This window comes from Manacus candei, unplaced genomic scaffold (genome assembly GCF_025592945.1).
Source record: "Manacus candei isolate 608988 ecotype Guabito, Panama unplaced genomic scaffold, ASM2559294v1 h1tg000016l, whole genome shotgun sequence".
In the NCBI taxonomy this organism is placed as follows: Eukaryota; Metazoa; Chordata; class Aves; order Passeriformes; family Pipridae; genus Manacus; species Manacus candei.
In genome coordinates this window covers 2,821,274-2,842,999 of record NW_026138064.1, presented here as the reverse complement: position 1 = coordinate 2,842,999, position 21,726 = coordinate 2,821,274, and the positions used below count along the sequence as shown (strand labels likewise).

Genomic DNA, 21,726 nt, shown 5'->3' with positions numbered 1-21,726 from the left:
CGGTCAGTCTCTAATGACCAATATCCTGAACCACCTGCATGCAGGGTTGGGTCTGCGGCTTCCAGTGCACCTTTCACCTGCCGTTTCGACCCTCACCTGTCGCTACAGGGCTTTGCAAATGTGGGGAAAACCTTTGAGCCTGCGCAGTGGATTTTTTAGGTGAGACAGAGTATGTGCGGAACTGGGCCCACCCTTTAATCCTAAGGTTCATCCGCCAGGGCCAAGCAAGTTTGGATGGTGGCAGCAAGGTCCCAGGACGTAGGTTTAATTAGAGTGACCTTCTCTTAGATGGATGGCCTTACAGGGCTAAGTGAGCTCCATCTGCCTGGGTTTGGAGTTAGAGTTGTCCTTCTCTTAAGGATGACTGCCAGAAGGCTAACGAGCTCATCCTGCCCACAGATGTATTGTATCTGACCCTATGGTTTTGACCTGTCTGGCATGGGCAACCCTGCCAAAGGCATGTATCATCACCAGCGTATCTCGCAACCACACAAGGGCACACAGGCTTCTTTCCCATTAAGATGGTTAGGGCAAGCCTTTCACTCACTACTTTTCTGCCATCCATCTATATTCAATCCCAGGGAAATACTCAGGAACATCCTTTTGTCCTGACCACCCTTTCAGGAAGCAGCAAATATATCCAGAACATACCGAACCTGGACAGTAACTGCAGGTGAGCCAAAATCAAATCGTTCCGGCCTCCATACTTCTCAAGGCCCTAGCCCGGCTGAGACCCCCAACCCCCAGAAGAACCCGTTATCCACCCTGACCTTACCCTCCCCCACTGTGTTACCTCATATCTTCCCACGCACCATTTACCTGTGACACTTCACACAGGGTTGCCCCGCCTGCCCTCCCACCAGTCCGAGGACTGGCATGGCCTGCCTGATACCCTTCCCCTACCCCAAACCGGACCAGCAAACCTCTGTGTGCTCTGAGGCTTCCCCTCTCCTCTCCCATGAGGGTGCAAAACCATGCCAGTGAAGCTCCCACTCTTCTTTCCCCAGTGGAGGGGGGGGGGGCAGCCCTGCATGGGCCCGGGGGCAGCCCTGGGTCACACGGCCCGAGGGGGGGAACCCCCGCAGCCTGGCGCGGTTCCTAGGGGGGCCACCCCTGCTGCTAGATGTAGGCATCATCAAAAATAATTCTGTTGCAGTTACAAATAAGGTCTCTTGCTATGAATATTCTGACAATATTTGGTGTCACACAGTCAAACAAGACATGCCTAATCAGAAAAATTCAAAATAAGCTGACTAGAAGAGTGGCACTGTTTTTAATCTTTCCATCACTTTTCCCTCTCTAACACCTTCATTTAAAATTATTTCAATGCACTTCCATATATGTCCTAGTTAGGACAGCTGAGATCAGTTCATCATGGTGGGTGTAACCCAAAACTGTGTATTCTATAGCCTTCCATGTCATTTCCCAGAAACTAGACTATTGTTGTCAATAGACTATTCGCACCCTCTGCCCATAGAGCCTGACTCCTCAGGCTATAAACTAGGTGTTAAGAGGCCTGTGAGATAGGAGGATGTTTCTGTCCTCACACCCTTTGTGAAACTCCCCGCCCTGAGGGGAGCACCAAGCATTCCTGCCTGAACTGGAGGATATATAATCTTGGAGTTTTGGAACATTTTTCAACCCACTCGTGGGATCCAGAGGACGGCTGCATCTCATCGCTCTCAACCAGACTTAGACCACCACTGGACTGCGATCACCACTTTTGGCCAGACTGCAGCAGCTCTCCCACCAGCAGGTTCTTCCCCTCTCCCTTTACTTTGGACTCAAGCGGGGCCCGAGGAACACCACTTTGTTCATGCCCCAGGGTACTGGGTTATACATTTGGGTTTTGTGGGTTGAGACCAATTATTTGTTTGTATGATTGTACTTACTGTATTATTTTAATAAATTGTTATTCTGATTTATAATTTCTCCTTTGAGTTGAGTTCATTTCCCCTGCTGGTTAACTCTTAAACCAGCACAATATATTTTAATTGTGCAAGGATTAATACTGAAAATTTGTAATGTTTTTTGATGGATTTTTTTCTTTCATCTTTCAGTGTTAGAGTACTTAATCTATAAATCCTCCCCCAATGCTCATAGAAATACAAAACCACTGTGAATATTAGCATTTGGATCCAGCTGACTTCTGGATTACTTCAAATCCCATTGACTTAAGAGGAACTGCCCAATAAAAAATTCCATCAAAACTGCTCAGCTGATTTCAGCGTTAGTCTTCAAAATATCTGCTTTGGAGCTATCTTCCTTATAAAGGTACGGTACATTCACTGCTTTGTACTTACTTACACTGTGGAAACAACCCTGCAGTCAACAAACCTGATCTCAAACTATCATCATCCATCATCAGAAAAAATGTTTAAATAGATCTGGTTTACAACTCAGGCATACTTATTTAGTTTATCAGCTGGATTCAGAGGGCCTACAACAAATTTCACTCAGGCTGAAAGATCTCATTGAAAACAGTTTTGTTTGCTATGGCAACAAAAGATATTTGCTAAATTTCAGAGCTGGCATAACAAAACAATACAGAAAGAATCATCTAAAAGTTCCTTCTGCCATTTTAATAATTCTTCTTGGGGAGCAGGTGCAGATGTCAGATGCTATAGTGCTGTAACTGCTGACCTGAGATAAAAAAATTGCCCACAGCAAGCACTCCCTTTAGAACCACTATGGTTCCATTTCAGTTCCTCTAAAACTATTCTCTATAAGCCTGATGCATTAGTAAAGTCTTAATTATCATAAGAATTATCTTAATTCTGGGAAGCCGGATTTGCAGTGCAATCACTTTTTATAAAAGCTCCAGCAAGCAGTTATGGTGCAGCCATTCATTTGCTGCTTGTAAACTAAAAAGAATAGCACAAACCCCGCTCTCACTCCCCCATAACATTCTGAAATACTTTCTGAAATACTTTTTCCTACCAGAAGCAAAGCAATTTCTAAATTTACAGTCTCTGAGGTTTGGAAATCCATTAGTGCATAGTTCTCCCTTCCTCCCATCTAAATTAATCTCTCCAGAAAGGTAAACCATCGAATTATAGCTAGGCTTGTGTGAGAGATGCGAAAGACTCAGTGACCATTACTAAAGTACCGTAAATAAACCTTGTGAAACTCGTCACAACCACTCTATTAATGTATATGTGATCTCAGTGAATTGATGCACATTCTCTGAAGACATTGTTTCCTTCCTATTTTCTAAGACACCCTGCTTTTTTAATGACTTGCCTTCTGACTTTGTAGTAGGTTTGTACAGTCAAATAATACTTTCCTTTCCCGGAAGGAACAGGTTGACGTACTATGTTACATCAGCCCAGATATAGAAACAGACGGAAGGAAGAGAGCTCTCTCTTCTCTTCTAGGCACTGAGTGAGGCAGTTTCGGGTCAGTTCCTTCAGGGGGGAAGAATAAACATCGGTTGTGTGAGAACTATCTCTATTTTAAGCTCTTCTTTGTATGCATATTGCTTATAGTGTTTATCTATCTTTGTGTAAGTATAAATAATTTTCCTTAGCAGCCCTGGAGTAGTTTTTTTTCCCTTTCCTTCTTTCCCCTCCTCCCTGGAGGAACTGGGCACAGGCTCCATAGACACCTGGTGTTCAGCCAAAGAAAACAACCACAGACTTACAGGTTTGATAGGGGCAACAGTACTTTGCAGACCTTAACTTGCAAATTTATCTTCAAACATAAGGTAAATGAAAGTCATTCATATAGCATTGCATTTCCTTGTTCCTTCTTTCCACTTTTGCCAGAAAATAATACAAATTTACAGTTGCTAATTACTGGGAAAAAAAGAAAATCATGAGACAGGGGCTGATATTAAAGCAGGAAAATAAAGTTGTTGACTGCAAAGACACAAAGAGCTAGACTTTGTTTTGAAATCATCTTTTTCTTCCCTAAATATACCAACAGTACGAAAGTACAAAGAAGATAACTGCTCTTCTAACTGATTTTGGGGCTTGCTTATTTCATTTTGGAGTTTGGGGGTTTTGTGCCTTTTTTTTTTTTTTTTTTTTGAGAAAATGGGCAGTTGTAAGCCATAACATAGTGTAAAAAATGATACTTCAGTTGCACAATAACATCTCCCATTCCCACTTGCAGAGCACAGCATGTCACCTGTAATCATCAGTTCTCAGCTGGAAGCCCACACCACTTTCACTTGACAAATACTTTTCTTTGTTGCTGTTTTCTTCTTTTGTGCTGATGTATGTGGTTGGTAAAAGATTTACGGAGCAATTGTTCATCACAACACTTTCATTAGATACACAGCCACTCAAATAGACTTTCTGACCTCTGATGTACTGAGGCCTGATGCTGAGGAAGCATTTAATAGAATTTCCTCTGACAATCTAGAAATAGCAATACCCCCTTTTTTTTTTCTTTGCACAAAAGCCATGTCAATTAACACAAGTACTTATATTCAAAGAAAATACATGAAAAAGGCAATGCCAATCTGAAGTGTGAAGCTCTTAACATAAATCACATCTTCCTAGATGGTGCTTTCTCTCCTCAAACTGTACATTATACCAATTGCATAATCTAGATTACATGGTGGAACTGGATCAATCTCTCCCATTTGAAGGTAAAATTTCTTAACTCACCTATTAAACAAACTTCTCCTGGATGACTTTACTTTATTATTTTTCTTGAAATTGAGATGGGAATCTCTTTTCTTTATTTAATTGCAATTTCTCAGTGAAGACATTTGTGCCTTAGAAATGGATAGCTCATTTCACTGGCTTTATCTCCCTGTTTCAAAACACTTATTGCAAGCCTCCAAACAAGCCATAAATCATAAAACCTAGGATTAAAAAAAACAACAACAAATCACTTCAGAAAAAATAAGTCTCTCCAGTGAACCAAAAAAAATAAAACCTCTCTAGTTCCCTGGTCTAGGCAAACTGTCATTTATTAAGGCTAATAAATAAATAAATTTAAAAACCGCCCAAATGTATGGGCTAGAAAAATGCTGTTTATTGAGGTTCTTGTAAATAAAGTTTTTTCTTGCAAATACTTTTCCTACAAGTCCATATAAGCTACCAGAATACTATTTCTTCACCTTCAGTAAACTCAATAACACCCCTTCTGAAGTTTCCTACTTCCTCTAACCTCAATAACCAGAAGTATGCATTGCCCGTCATGGAAAAAGTCAAATGCTCCTCTCTCTCTGTTACACAGTGTGGTCTGCTCTATATTTCACACTACTCTTCTTCTGGAACTATATTTTCATTAATTGAACTATACATATTTTATCCCTTTTCTTTACACAGACGTAAGCTTTTTCTAAATGCATTGACTATATGCTGATATATATTCAAAGCCATAACATGAAAAATATGTTAAAATTACCCATTACTACTCGGTAATGGAGTAGAATTGGATTTTGAGAAAACTTAGCTAAATTTAAAAGTATCACTGTAGAATCCTTTTTAAAAATTACTGTATCTGTTAAAACTATCCAACATGCTGTCATGCATGGCAGTCAGGTATCTACAGTTATAGGGACAAATAACCAAACTTTTAGTTGTCCTTTTGAAAAGTGCTTTTATAGGTATTCAGGGAATTCTGCTTGGTTCAACTGAATAAATGACCTCATTAAATTTAATAATATAAAATTCCCTTTATTACAAAAAGATTGAACAATTTTGTTGGCAAAGGATTTTTTGTCTCATTAGTAGTGATCTCCACCTTCCATTGCGAAATACCGAGATTATATCTCATACCAGAATAATTACAACTAAATTTTATATCCAGAAATTGATTCATTTGTCTTGAAATGGAACCAAGACCATAAAAATCTGTTAAGTTTTTCTGCTAATCTATACAGCATTTCTAGTTTGCAATTAAGGCTTGTGACTTGGCTGCACCCAGATGGTTCATACCTTAAAACTGAGCAAAACTGATCAGGAGATAAGATCCATTTAAGAACAGTCAGGCATGTATACCCATGAACATATGGGCAGCCATGCAAAAACATCTTGCTGTAGGAGTTCCCCAGGCAACAGTTTTTGTCACACTATAGTAGATGCAGGAACTCACATTAGGGTCTGAGGCTTGGAGGCCATTAAAAGATGGCTCAGAGCTGCCCTTTGGCAAAATTCTAACAGATTTGAAGCTATCAGTTTTACCAGATATAAATTTCTATTAAAAAAAAAAAAATAAATTGAGATTCAGAGAGTGCAATATCATCCCACAGTCATTTCTGTTCTACTTCTTGGGTAAAGTATTCCAACATCTTTAGTTTAACAGAAAAATTTTCAGTTGGTTTCCTCTTCCTCAAAACTTCGTTCTGTGATCTTGAAAGCATTTTTTTAACCACTCCTGAGGATAAGACTAATGAGAGAGGCACAGATTTGACCCTTAAGAAGAAAATCTGCTGATATTCTCTCTGAACAGTTTTAAATACTCTTTTCAGAGTTTTAAAATTTCTTATTAAGATGTGAAAATTTAAATATCTTTTACTGTATATGGGTAATCTTAACACTCTTCCATAGTATTGTCTTCCTGATTGTCTAACTTATCCAAAAATAAAATTTCTGGGATTTGTTTACTCTGAAAATGTTCCTCCTCTCATAGCTTCTACAGATGGCCCAACCACACACATAACAGCTCCTCAAAGCAGCTCAGATATATTGAACCAAAGCTGAAGTTTTCATGCAGTGCTGACTACATGTTGAACTGGAATAAGTTTATTCCCACACATGAGCAGAAAACCAGTCCCTCTTCCATTTACTGTATGCTTCATAAAATGAGGGCATGTTAGGGAGAGAAAATATTACACAAAGTATCTTTTAAAGTTGGAATCGGTAAGGGGAACACAACTGTGAAAATATAGAAGAAGGTTTAAGGTGGTCTGGCTAAAAGGCAGTTTATTATTGTGTAATTGAGCACAGAAGTAGATTCAAACAACAGAATTTTCAAGACATACAACGACGATGAGATGTTGAAAGCAATTATGGGAATTAAATGTCTAGGTAAGCAAACTGGAAGAAATAGCTGGAGTAATAAAATCAGTAAATAAGCCAAGATGGATATGAGGATCCTGGAAAAAGGAAGAGTACAAGAAGACAGCAGTATTTCCAATACAATGGGCTGGAGTATGGAACTTGGAAAAGGAGATTAAGTATAGAAAATAGGCATTGCTTTGCAAAGCAGAAAGGAAACATCACACAATTAAGTGAAAATCAGAAAAAATACAGGTTGGAAATGAGAATAACTGAGGGATTAGTATAAAATAATCAGAAGATATTGTACCCACTAGCTTAGATTAACCATGAGAACCAAATGGGAAGAATCTGTATTACCATTTACTATTGAGACTACTCACAAGTAAGATTACAAGTCCCATTGCTTCTCTGATATGACACAGAAACACTATGAATTTCTGGTAGGTTTTCTAGTGAGGTGTGGTTTTTATATGGCTCTTGATGGAAAATCAACTAATGATATTGAATTTAAATGTCAGTGTTCATTCACCTGGATTAGATTTTGTCATTCTCTTAGTTCATTATTAACTTAGGAAACACACGAGATGTGATTTTGCTAATAGCGTACTGCAGTAAATTCTTTGATCTTACCTAACACTACTTTTTCACAGTATGATGAAAGCTGCATTTCATTAAGGCCATCTGTCTCATATTCTTTGAGACAGAAGGGCAAATTCTATTATCCTAGCTTTAAACAAAAAGAAGAAAAGATAACTGTAGAGAGAAGTTAAAAGTCAAAATTTTCCAGTGTCCAGCATTTGGGGGAAAAAATCTTATGTAAGTAAAATGTCTGATATTTCCCGTGTAAACTTATACTGTTAATTAGGCATTTACATACTTGAAGTATGAGATTTCTGAAATAATGGAACATCTTTTTACTTAAGAAAGTTGATCAAGACTTGTTATGCTTCAGAGGCAAAGCTTGGAATGGCACATATATGTTCTCAAACCCTTATTTATGCTCCACATATATGCAAAATTACTCCATTTTTAAATAAGGAGGGAAAGAAGGCCAGCTATCTAGCTCTTTGGTACAAAAAGATTTCTGCAAAGTACTTCATTTTGTATTTTTCTGTTCCCTTAACAGCTGGATGAAAATTTCTGATCTATAAATAAGATTAGACACCCTTAAATAATTTGACATCATTGTGTTATCAACATCATTCTCACACTGAATCCAAAACATAGCACTGGACCAGCTACAAGGAAAAGATTACTTCTGTCCTTGCTGAAACCAGGACACCCTCTCAAAAAAGCACCTGTTATTATGAATGTGTCTTCCAACTCTAAAGTTATCACTAAAAACTACACATATCTTTGAGAAAACTTTTGGGACAAGTATCAACAATTGAGCTACAAGCTTATCTTACAACCTGGAAAGATTTTAGCTGCATGGATAGCAAGCACTCTGCCTTCATGTATTATAATTTTATCTTTCACAACAGATCTTGAACTTATCGTAGGGTATTAGAAAATGTTTTTTTGTTTGTGTATGACCTGTATTGAGCCAAATTTTGGTGAAACATTGTGTATTAAATATCTAATTACATAATTATGAAGGCCCAGGAGCCAGTCTCGGGTGTGTTGTATCAGAAATTCAGTTATTTTTTTTACTGGTTCTAAACACCCACTTTATCTTCATACTTTAATAGGGTGCAAGTCAAACACAGTTGCTGCTCCTCCTATGCAGAGAGCCCAGCTATCTACCTTTCTACAGATTCCTATCATTTATAGACCCATCTTCTATTTTCTTATATTCACTGCCTTTTTAGGTCTTGCATATTGAGTCTGAGACTTGCAGAGTTGTCTAACACAGGATGAACAGAAAAAGGGTTACAGTCATAAAAAGAAAAAAAGCAACAAAACTAAAATGACAAAAAACCAAACACAAACAAACAAATAACAAAACCCAACAAAAACAGCAACAAAGAAACACAAAGTCCCTAGATGCTTTCGATATAAGCATCCTCTATAGGAGACAAAGCAACTCATAGAGAGAATTCTGAGTTTTTTCTTGTAGGATATAGTGATAAAGGGAAAAAATGATCCTAAGTCAGAATTTTAGGAACTGACAAATGAAACTATAAATACAGCAATTGCTTATCTTGTGCTAGGTATGTATTCTAAAACCCTTTAACAACCTAGCCTTTCAATCCCTTCTTCCTGAGCTTTGAAATAAGCATCTCACAGAGATAAAATCACATGTTGTGAGGTTACAGGAAGAAGAAAGACTGTACAACAAATTCAGAAGCCTTTTTGTAAACTCTTTACAAAAACCTGCAGTGGCAAAAGTCTTTTATGATAGTTCAGACTTATCTATAGCTATCAAGACTGCCCAATTGTCAGGATAGCACTTTCACAGCAGTGAACAAATACAGATGCTTCTTCATTTGCAGTGTCTAATCTGTCTCAAGTGAGTTTTACTTTGCTATGTAGTAATTTTAAAAAAATGTGAGGGAGTTTAATTCTCCTGACTCTCCTATTTACTCCACCTTGATCTTTGGCCTGCCAAAACATACCAAAATGGAACCACTGTTTAGTTTGTTCAATGGAAAAAAAGTCAATTTTACACATTTGTGAGGAATTAATTTTGGAAAGGAGGAAAGAATAGGGAACAAGTGTGAATTATGGACCATTGAATTAATCATAACAGCAAGGGTGAAAAATGCTTAAAAATAACTCCTTAAAGTTCCATTAACAATAACTGTTGGAAAAATACTTTCTCTTTGGAAACAACTTTTTTGGATATTGAGAAGCTAAAGAAAGGAAATAGATACAGAAAAGTTAAATAAAATTCATTCTACACCAAAGAAAGATACTACTCTAGGAAATATTAAGTGGTTGAATGCATTTGGCCAGCTTCTGGATCACCTAAAGAAGCTGGTGAAAGTTCTAGAGCACAAGCCTTATGAGGAGCAGCTGAGGGAGGTGTTCAGTCTGGAGAAAAGGAGACTCAGGGGGAGGAGGACCTTTCCACTCTCTAGAACTACCTGACGGGAGGGTGCAGCAACGTGAAGCCCCGTGTCTGCTCTCATGTTATAAGTCATAAGACAAGAGAAAACCACCTCAATTTGTGCTGGGAAGGTTTAGATTGGACACTGGCAAAATTTTTTCATTGAATAAGTGGTCAAGCATTGGAACCAGGCTGCCCAAGGAAATGGTGGAGTCACCATCCCTGGAAGTATTTAAAAAATATGTACATGCGGTGCTGAGGGACATGGTTTGGTGGTGAACACAACGGTGCTAAGTTGGACTTGATGATCTTCTGGATCATTTCCAACCTAAACTATTCTATGATTCTATGATTCATTTTCTTCCAAAGTATACACACAAGGGTCATGACTTCTTCCAGGATCTTTCAGGTTCTGCCTGACTATAGCTCTTCAACTGGTCTAGCTCCTATCATTTCCCAGGAGTAGCACCTGCATCATCATTCCGTAGGCGGATAAGACATTTTCTATCCCTTTTAGACATCTGAGAGTGACACCCTAGAATTTTGCAGCTTGTTTTTGTTTTATCATGATGTTGCATGCAAATAAAGTGTAAATTTCAGTGCTATTTAGATTCCCTGTATAGGAAAATGTCTTTCAGGTAATGCTCAAGTAGCAGGAAAAGCTGAAGGACAGACATAATCATTGCCCAGTTTACCATGTACCAGTCTTCAAAAAAACTAGCACATCTGTTATTTCTATAGTATTGATTCCCTGTAGAGATTGATTTTATCTGAAACTCAGTAATTTAACTGTACATATGATACTTCTGCAATAATATATTTGACTCAAATCCTTCCTAGTCCTTCACTGTTGTTTTTCATTCCTCTTGAACTTGCCTCCAGATTCATGGTTATCTACTTACCTCCTATTTAAGTCTTCCACTAAAAATAATTTTTCACTTCTAAAGAAATTTTCTCAACAGATTCATGCTTCTGAGGAAGGAACGTTTTGCCACTAAGTTAAAAATCCTACATCAACAGACGTCCTAACATTTCTTTGCCAATTATTTTCTGAGTGGGTATACTCAGGCTGCCATTTTATCCTTCAATTTGGCTTGATGGGTCCCACAACCAACCAAGCAAACTAGACAGGATTGGGTTGATGACATCCTCCACAGCTCACTCCCTCAAAATCTTCCACACCAGCAAACTCTCACAAAATTCTCCAGGGATTTCAAAATCATAAGTACACATCAAACTCAAGTATACAATCTGATTTCAAGAGTAAATCACAACCAAAGCACTCTGCATTTCATTCTATTCCTTTGAATTTCATTCTCTAAAGGTACTGAGTTTTATGTATAGTACTTTTTTTGCTTTGTTCTAAAAAGAAATTATTGAAATGTTTCAATTAGTTGCAATATGCTATTGCAAGGTAAAGTATGAGCTTAATAAGAGTCATTTCAGTATTTTTTTACTCAGGAAAAAATGGGATGCAGATTAAAACATAGAGGATTTCTGGCAAATTCACCATAGTAATTGAAAAATTGGCCAACTATTAGTTTCAAGATTACTAATTTCTACCATATCTCATGCAAAAAGAGATCTGTCCTGGAAACAAAATCTTATTTTCTAATTTTTAAAATAGATTAGGAAAAAAATAATGAATTTTTCTTAGTGTATATATATATATAGTATAAAATGGTGTTAGTAGAACTTCATTATCAGGCTAAGAGATGAATTTTCATTTATGTCCTTCTGCACATGAATTAAAATCTGTTTGAAGTTACAGAGCCACATACTATTTTTCATCAGTATTCTTTTCAAAATACAAACAGAATACAGATGATAATGATAACGATAGAGCAGTGGATATACGCAAATAAAAGCATATTGTGTCTTGGGATTTTACAACAGAAGTAAAAGAAAGCTCATAGTTTGATATATATGATCAGTCACAAAAATAACATTGGAGGTCAGTAAATATGAGGTAAGGCAGAAAAGCAAAAGGGACTAACCTGATGTCCCTACTCTGATCAAACTCTTCTAGTCTGCAAGCACATTTTGAGCAACAACATTAATCAAAACTAATCTTAAGTAGGATCTGGAAATAAACTGGAACATGGTAACAAGCTTTGAAACACAGATGTAGTATATTACATGAGAAAAGCAGCCTTTAGTGAACAAGTGATGAGGAAGCACCAGGAGGATACTGCTGTACTGGGGCTGTGGAGCAGGTGCTGAGGGTGGCAGAGAAGAAGGGAGGAGAACATAGTAAGCCCCACAGAGCCCAGGGACAGGGGACAGCAGGGAGCAGTGACAGCAGCCAGGGACTGCCAGCAGGACCAACAAGTGCCAGGCAGGCACTTGGTGATGAGACAGATCCTGGGCAAAGCTGGGAAGTCAAGTCAGTGGGTCAGGGTTAGGCACCCTCAAAGAGTCTTCTCCCAGTTTATGCTCACACAGCTCTGCCTGATCCAAGGGACCACATCTGCACCATATCAGGGTTAACACGAGCACAGGTGGGCAAACCTGGGGCAGAAGGGAAATGGTTGTAAAGAATTAACATTTTCTGAGGAATAAAGCAAGGTTCAAAGGTTTCATCAGAGTTGTGTTGGATGAACTGTCATTATCTAAGTGAGGAAAGCTTGCCACAAGAATAAATTTGGATTAAGAATCTTAAATTTCAAGTAGATTTTTAATGACATAAAAGAGTGTTGATATGAAATTATATAAATTAATGACATGTATTTTGTTTTATATATGGCAGTCAATATATGCTGTCATTAATACATGGCTCTTGTTTAACATTTGCTCTATGCAGCCATTTCCTCATAACAAAAAACTTCAGTTTTTTATTCCTTTATTTTATTGTTATATAAAGCAAGCTCAATTGTGCAATTTCATCTGTAAGGAAAGAAACATGAAGATAATTTAGTTTCTGAACTCAGAGTTCTCATTAAGAATGAGAAGAGCACAACATGCAGATAAGACAGGAAGATAAATGTTCGAGGAAACCACAGGGGTTGAAATACGGTTGACCTAGTGAGACCAAACTTCTCTGGCAACAGAGTTATGGTAAATTCAGGCATATTAAGTCTTTCAGAGCCCTCTGCTAAGATCATCTAAGCATTTCTACACAAAAGTCCCCTCTAATGTTGTTTGTATAAAGCCCTGACAGGGTTGCAAGTCACCTTTCGGCACCGTAATGGTCTGCAAAGCAACAACAAATCTGTTGTATGCATCAGTGAACGCATCTTTAGTCTGACAGATATCAATTCAGGCCCTTCAGTTCCTACAGATTTCTGAAGGTAAGAATATCAAAGATGACGTCTGACCCTAGATAACATATTCAATAACAGTATCCTTTGGAGAAGTGGTTATTCCCTTTTAGCACTTCATACCATCTATAACGCACCTGTCTCCTTTGAGAACACACGAGGAGAAAAGGCAACACAGAAAGAACCGTGTCTTGCAGAATATACCATCTAAAGAGTCTTTCTGCTGTGCCTTTTGCAATCGGATATGTCTGTCACGTATTGGCCTCATAAGTCACCAACGTGCCTGTAACAAATGTGGATAGAGCCTTCCCAAATCTTTGTTCGCGAAGCCTAGCCATGATGATGATGATGACCTTCAGTAGACCATAGCAGCACTTCAGCAAATAAAGTTGATCCAGCATCAGGACATATTTTAGCTGTTCTTTGTTAGACACACAAACTTCCAGCATTTTCAGAAAGTTCCCAGGAAGTCCCTTCCAGTCTTCTCTAGCATTTGCCTCATGAGTAGCAAGGAAGGTCCAGCCATGATGGCTGTGGATTTTAATTCATTTAAGTCATTGAAGATAGCTAGATTAAAAATACACAATCTCCACTGTCTGCAAACTTTCAAGAAAAAAAACCCAAAACAATTAAGTAACATATTTTGGAATGCTGTAATTCTGAGAAGTACTAAAATAAGTATGCAGTTTACAAGACTAAAAGTTGCCAGGCATGAGAATGGAAATAGCTATCCTCTATTTAAAATAAAAAATTTCATTCAAGGAGAGTATGTCTAAATTGTAGCAAAAACTTAAATGATCAGTACAAGAACTGAGAATTTATAATAGCATATGCTACACAGTCCATACCATTACAGTGTGGAGCAACAGAAAAGACAAATATGATTAGAACAAGTTGTTTAGTATATCTTAGGCGATGTGCCAGCCTAAGGCAAAGCACCTCTCAGTGTGAGCCATGTTGCTTAATCATAGCTTAGGTGAGGAGATTTTACTGTGACTTAGGACATATTTATCAGCAATATCAGTTCAAACATCAGTAATTCCACAATATGGTAGAGAACACTATATTGCCATAATATGAACAGACAAAATATGTTGTATTACCAAAATAAAAGCAGACAAACGCGGTAGTTTCTTTGCATGTTTCTATAACTAACAGCCAAATCTTTTCTTATTTTTCTTCTATATTTTGAGGTAAAATCATGAGCTGCATCTTGCAAAGATAAAAGTATTCAGAATTCTTAATAATATTTCCGACATTTTCTCTTCTGCAAACAGAAATTGTACCAGTTGAGCAGAAACCTGCAAAATATTTGCTGATCAATATGAAAAATACATGAGTGAAAGAATATCTACATCAATCTTACTGTACTCCAAAGTAGTACAGCAGTCTAGAAAAATAAGTATGTACAGGACAGAACAACAGCTGTAATGCTTCAAATTATACAGATCAATCCCATAATTCTCCTGCTGGAGGAGGGAAATCTGCCAGAGCTAAATCTGACTGCCTCAATCAAGCAGTGGCCACCAGTTTGTCAACCTGAAAGAAAAATAAACCCCACAGTGTTCAAGGCTAATTTTTGACAACATCCAGGACTTAACCAACACTGATATGCTTCTATTTCTACCTTCTTTTCTTATGCATCAGAAGATCTTATTTACGCTGATCTGCATAAAAGATAATAATATATTCTATGAGATAGTGTGGTTTAGGAACCTTTTTCATATTTCAGAATCAAAAGTGAGGTTAATTGCAGCTCCTCTAAGGCATCTACACCCTAACATAAGTACTTTCTCTGAGAAACTGCACAGCATACACAGTTCAGAGAAGGGATAATTACATCTGCACTGCAGTTCAGTAACATAGCTTCAAAAAGTCTGTGCCAGCTTTAAATGAGATGTGGGGTTCTATCACCAGGACAGAACATGCAACGTTCATTTACACTGCAGTATTCAGTAAATACAACTGCTGCTCTTACCATATCTACACATCCAGTGATTTCCCTAATAACATAAAACATTCTTTGGTTTCTGCCTGGAAAATACAAAAAAAATAATATATGCAAAATGAGATAAAAGTCAATATCCATTTTCAAGAACAGATGCTTTTACTTGAAAATGGAAACATGAATGTGGATTTGCAAAATACAGTAGTTTTGAAGCAGTAATTCCTATAACAAATTAAACATGTAATAAAAAGTCATGTTTATAATATCGGTTATTATGTTTCACCCGTCTGCACCTTAATTATGGTGGGAAGAACTATAACTGTTAGCATAATTAGGTTAACTCAGAGCATCCCACACTGAAAAACACTTTAAAGAAATTCGTGAAACTGGCTAGCTAACCAAGTCATAAATATTTTCTCTTTGGAAATTCCTGCTTTCTATATTTAATTTTGTAATGAACATAAACGAAGACATACATATGCATATTTCAGAAAAAATTCCCTAACTTTTAAATGTTTGAATATAAAACCCCCCCACATAAATATTTTGAAATAAAAATATAAAAGTCAAATATTTTTCAAAATATTAGAAAGAAACATGAGCCAGCAGTGTGCCCAGGTGGCCATCTGTTTGTGTCCTAGGGTTGGAACAACTCCACCACAGCACTTTTTTTAATTAAACAAGATTATAAAGATATGGAGAGAATGATCAACATGTTAATAATTTTAAATTATAACAACCACAAGTAATGTCAATTTACATTGGAACAGATAGAAGATCAGCTTAAATAGTCATAGAGCAAAATAAACCTAATTCTCTTATTGCAGTAGAGGAATTTTTTCTAAGCTATGTCAAATCTAAAATTGACATTAAATAGTTTGCCAATACTGCCTTTCCAGTGTCTGTATCTTGCAAATCTAGGCAAATCAGATAGGCAGTTCTGTACCAGAACTAGAAATGTAATATTGGAAACAACTTCTAAGGGGACATTTTAGGAAGCATTACATATTTTAATGAGATGTCCACAGATGTTTTAAAGGCTGACCTATATGCAGGAATCCAAGCAAGTAAGCTTTAGTCTTCATACTCAATTGACTGGAGCATTCCTCTTCCTAATTGTCTGCTTTTTCACGGTGCCTTTGAGGAAAGACTTTTCAAATACATAGTTCCAACACTCGTTGTCCTGGGTTGGGAAAGTGTTTTCCCCTGGAGTTAGAAATGTGGTTAACTCCAGGGGAGTGGTGTTTCTTGGTGTTGACCCAATCAGCACTCCTGCAAAATTGAAACATATCACACCAGACCAGAAAAGAAGGAGGATGACATAGTTGGAAGAGAGGCAGCCATGGTCTGAGACCACAAGGAGATAGGGCCAACAAGCCCCGCTGGGGCCCAAGGCCCCTAGCCCCCGGCCGAGACTACAGGAGACCCGGTGTAGTGTTAAAACTGGACTGGGTGCCGTCATCAAAGGCTGGGGGAGTTTCTCCACTATGAGCAGCAGCAGAAGACACTGAAAGCAGTGGCAGAGCAGCACTGAACAGAGAACTGTGGCTAAGAGCCAAAAGAGATAGCCAGCAGCGAGATGGCACAGAGCCAGGCTGTTCCTGCAGGAGGGAGAGCTGGCAACAAAGCAGAGAAAACTCAGCAGAGACTGTTTTTGGGGTAAGACTGAATTACTTTCCCAAAAACCCTTGGAGACTCCTCTTAAAGGGAGGGGGTGGACTTCCATTTGAAGGGAGTCTTGAAATGCAGCAGCACTGGAGAGAGGAGCTAAGAAGCTCAGAGACGTTCTGAAGCTGGATCAGAAGGGGTCGGATGGAATGCGGTGGAAGTGGCCTTGCCCCCCCGCCTGCTGCCACACTGGCAGTTTGAGACAGAGCAAAGGAGCTCTGGTAGGATGCTTGGGGCAAAGACTGAACTGAAAGCTGCCTTAAATGTTCTAACTCAGGAGGAGCTTAAATCTCCTGAGGAAGGGACTTTCACAAAGATGTCCTGCACTTCATGATATGATTGTGGTGAAGCAAGTATTGTCCCTGCTTTGCAGCCCATGGGAGAGAGACCTTCGGTTGGAGCTGAAGGGCTGAGAGGGGTGAGAGAAGACCCCTTATATTGTAATGGAGAGAGAAATCTTCCAGCTACGACAAATCCAGCTACGACCGCTGCATTGAAGAGGAGAGACACTGCTGCCCTGAAAGTGGAAAGAATCTTTCCTTCTTCCCTTCTGAACTTTTATTGGAGAGAGAGGAGGGACTTGGTCTAATATAAATATTGCTTTACCATAGGAGAGATAGTTAGGATTGTGTATATAATGTATTATAGTATTCATTTAAGTAATAATTGTAATATAATTCCCTTCTCCCCATACTGAGTCTTGTGTTATGTCTGGAAAACCCTCTCACACTGAAGCAAATTGTGGGAGGGGGGCTTGGACTTGGAAATTGGATTTTTGGGGGTCTCAAACTACGACACCCATGCACATATATCTTTTAACAGACTTGGAAAGCGTCAGTATTTCTGAAGAACTGGGTTTTACCCAAAAATCAGGCCAAGAAAGAAAGTGCTATAAGAAGTTCAACAGTCAGGAGACTTAAATTTAGCAATATTAACCTTGATACAGTTTTAAATGCTTTCTGTATTTTACATAAATCACATGAGCTTTTTAGTATCATGGGGGGGAGCATCACTGAGGGGTGTTACTTGTACATCTTTGATGAGGCAAAACCATAACAAATTCAGTTTCCCCTCCCAAGGGTATTGGTGACTGCTCATAACTCCTTATTGCAGTTCACTGTCTCCTCAATTACCCTCTCTGTAGAGCCTCTCCATAGGCTCGTCACTGGACTGATCAAGGCTAAATCAATAACATTTTCTTTCTTCCTCTCTGTAAATTAGGGAGAATGACACCAGCAAGTAATTTTGTGGACCAGCAGACATCTCCATCTACAGGACAGAGACAGCAAAATGCAACACAGACATGATTTTATTTAGTCTTCTAATTTGTGCTTCTTCTGTAACTAAAACCTATACATTTTATCTTCATTAGGCCATGAAACTGCCTTTCTATCATGTAAGCAAGGAAAATCACGTTTCATTTTCAGAGAATTACTGTATGCTTTGAGAATCTGGAACTGAAGGCTAAGAGAGTTTAGAAACTTTAAGAGAGAAATAATCATCATGAATTTCAATGCCTACAATGTTGCTTTCCTAGTAGCAAATGTAGTTTATATGTGCCATTAAAGAAGGCCATAAATACACCTGCTGGAACTCACTCACATGGGCAAGTATCACACCAATGAGTCAGAAAAGGGTCAGCGATGACTCAATCGTATTTTTTTTCCTTATTTGATTGATTTGATTTTTCATCATCATAGTAAAATCACAGTTAAGACACTGTTGAAGAGAGATGTATGTGGAGCATCTGATGATGTTCCAAGCCCTGGTATGGTTTCTCTTAGCACCTCTACAGATAAGCTGAACAGAGAACTGGTAATTCAGAGCTTTCTGTATGCTAGACAATTCTAGGTGGCTCTTGGACTAATCATAACTCAAAAAAGATGGAAGTCTACTATACTGCCAAATTAAGAATTCAATTTAAAGCATCAAATATATATATATGCATTTCCTTTTCTTAGGTATTTAGAACCATGACCACCTCCAAATCTAGAAGAATTGGGTAACAATTTCACAGCAACAAGTATTTTACAATAATCCTGCATTAGTGTGAAGCATGAAACTTGCACAGACTGGGAACCTTGACAGAGGGAAAGATGCTGCTGCCAGAATTAAGTTTTTTTCTACCACTTTTATTCGGTCCCCCTGTGAATGGATCTCTAAATCACTGAACAAATCTCCCACAATGCTTTTTCTTATTCAAGACACTGCCTGGTTGTATTCAGAGGATGATGCAGGACTGTTTAATAAAAGTGAATTCTTCTTCTCTTATAATTTGGAAGGTTATCTGGAAGCTAAGGAGGAGGAAAACAAATTTAAGGGAGGTCTAATGATTTAAGTAACCACTAGTATCATATGGAACTGGATTTTAGCTTCATTTGTGCTGCAAAGCATCTGTGAGTGAAGTGGTGCATGGTTTATTTGAAATAAACAATGCTTATTCTGTGTGGGTAGTAGTCTTTTTACCTCGGAAACCAGATTAATTGTCTGTCTCACTGAAAGAGATTATGTAGTTCATCCTCAAATATTTTGTTCTTTCACTTCCCTGCATATATTGAGTGTATTTTATGATGAAAAAAACCTGAAAAGTGTCAAAAGAGACATCCTCATTTCAACTTCTTGTATTCTTTTCAACTGGAAGGTATTTGGAACATTTTTAAAGGTTTGCAAGTAAGTGAATAAACAAAAAATTACAGAGAGTATTTCAAGTGTAAAGATTTAGGAGAAAGGCTAAGATTACTGGGGAAAAAAAAGAAACAAAAAAAAACCCCAACTTTTTATCTAGAAGTTAAAATAACCCAAGAATTTCATAAATCTAGTGGAAGCTTTTGGTAACAGAGAATTTTCAATTCTGAAGGTAAAAAAATATTATTAGAAGTCAAATAGAAAATTAACACAGATTTGTTTTTTCGTAAACTGTTGTCATTTAAATTCTCCTGCAGTTTCTAGCTGCCAAGGAAACTGAAGTTTCTCTGAAACCTCCATAAATTTCCCTTGATGATGTGAGTTTGTATTCGTATTCCCCTTATCTATTGAAGTGTTATTCCAAATTAGTATCACCCCAAGGATCTGAAACTGCATCACTAACATTACAATTTTCATGCCCAAAGACTGCCAAATGAATGGCTTATACAACATGTTTATGTGACAACTTCGAAGAAAAGAAATTCAATATCCTTATGATACAGCTAAGAACTCTTAAATCAGCGACGAAGCAGTATCTTGCTTCTCTTATGAAGAAATAAAGAGCATTATATTTACATTCTTTCACATATTGAGTGATGGGCAAAAAGAAGTAGAAAGGAAGGTAGAGGCTGTGAAAATAGAAATAGAGAGTCTCATGAGACCTGATTAGGGGCTTCTGTGCTAAAACATGAGGGTTTGAGTGATTGTTTCTTGAGATCAGAGAACAGTCCATCACGCTCATCGGAAATAGAATGCATGCCAAGTGACTTGTCACTCAAGCAGAAGACAGACAAATGGGTGCAGTAAGGAAACAAAAGGAAGCCATGGAATATCAAACAACCTGCTAATGTGGTAGGTAGGAAATGTTTGTGATTCAGCAGCTTCCTAAGCATAACTTCCTTTCACTGTGAAAGGTGAATGACTTTCTCATGGCAGGTGTTCGTCTTCCAGACATGATTTATGATGTGGGCCTGAACAGTTTCCAGAGAATCTTCACTGCTGGTAGAAATAAAATGATCAATCTCTGAGTGGGAGAATGTGGGAACAAAAATGATTTATAAATTGAAAGAATCCTGAAAACTTGCTGCAACAGTGCACCTGAAAGAAATGTTTTCAGAAAGAGCTTGATATTTGCTTAGATTTAAGTCAAAATTCTGCAGCACATGTGAAACTAGGAGAATTCTATTTGTCTATAAGTATACATTAGACTTCAGCCTGACAACCAAATTATCCTTCATACTCAAAGAGAATAGTTTGGTCCCATAACCAAACTACTTTGCAGTTTGTATCCATAATGTTTGTACAGTAGTAACAGTAATTCCTTGCTTGAAAAAGTAGTAGTAGGAAAGTATTACAACAGGATAAAACCTTGCAAGCTTGTGAAAGAAATTACTGGGTAAATTCCATTGCAGTGCAATGTTTATTAGATGCTTAACTTCTCTTTCATTCTTAAAATATATACTTTGATGTTAATGTGAATTTTTATACTTCATGACAACAAAGACTGATATATGTCATCCACTGCCTGCTTTGGGTTTTGTTTAGTTCTTTTAGATCTGTTCTGAAAATTGCCATCCTGACAGAAAGCAGTTCTGACAGATAGTTCTTCAGATAGTGAAGTTCTTTGAAAAATTTAGATAAAAGTACTAAAACCACCAGTAGTAAATCACTGGAAGAAGGTGAGGGGAGGAAAGACATAGAATAATGCATTCGTTGTAAAATGAGTAGCTTTTTTGTATAACAGAATTGACATAATTTTTACGTACCTATTTTGATTCATGCAACTAAACGCCAAACTCTTAGTCAGAAATCATGGATTATATTTATCCAAAATTTTAATACACAGTATCTTTTGTTTAGTTGTTAGAACTATGGACATGCATATCTTACTTCTGTAACATGACAATCACAAATTAACTTTAAACCAATGAAATGAAAGTAAATGCTTACAAAAAGAAATCTTATCAAATGCATATCAAAGAAATAACCTATCAAAGCCTGTATTTAAGTGAAATATAGACTGCTGACTACAGTACAGCAAAAAATTTCTGAACACAAATAGCTAAGACATCCTGATTTGGAAATTGAGGCTCTACGACAGAACGTTGCTAAAAAGTATTACAAGCCTTATTTTACAAATGTATCTTTCCAAAAGAACTGTGGAAGCTATTTTAATATTTTGAGTTATCTAATCATCACCAAACTACATTG

The 21,726-nt window shown here is 37.6% G+C and overlaps 1 long non-coding RNA gene across 3 annotated transcripts; it reads left to right on the top strand.

Moving 5' to 3' along the window:
* The first annotated feature begins 616 nt into the window (after positions 1-616).
* LOC127468969 (uncharacterized) lies at positions 617-20,969 on the top strand. Of its 3 annotated transcripts, XR_007903746.1 has the most exons (4): positions 617-673; positions 2,061-2,274; positions 18,052-18,226; positions 18,792-20,969. It is a non-coding gene; the product is annotated as an uncharacterized LOC127468969 (long non-coding RNA). The 3 variants fall into 3 exon arrangements; XR_007903747.1 differs by lacking the exon at positions 2,061-2,274; XR_007903748.1 differs by lacking the exons at positions 617-673; positions 2,061-2,274 and adding an exon at positions 16,759-16,821.
* Positions 20,970-21,726: the final 757 nt, after the last annotated feature.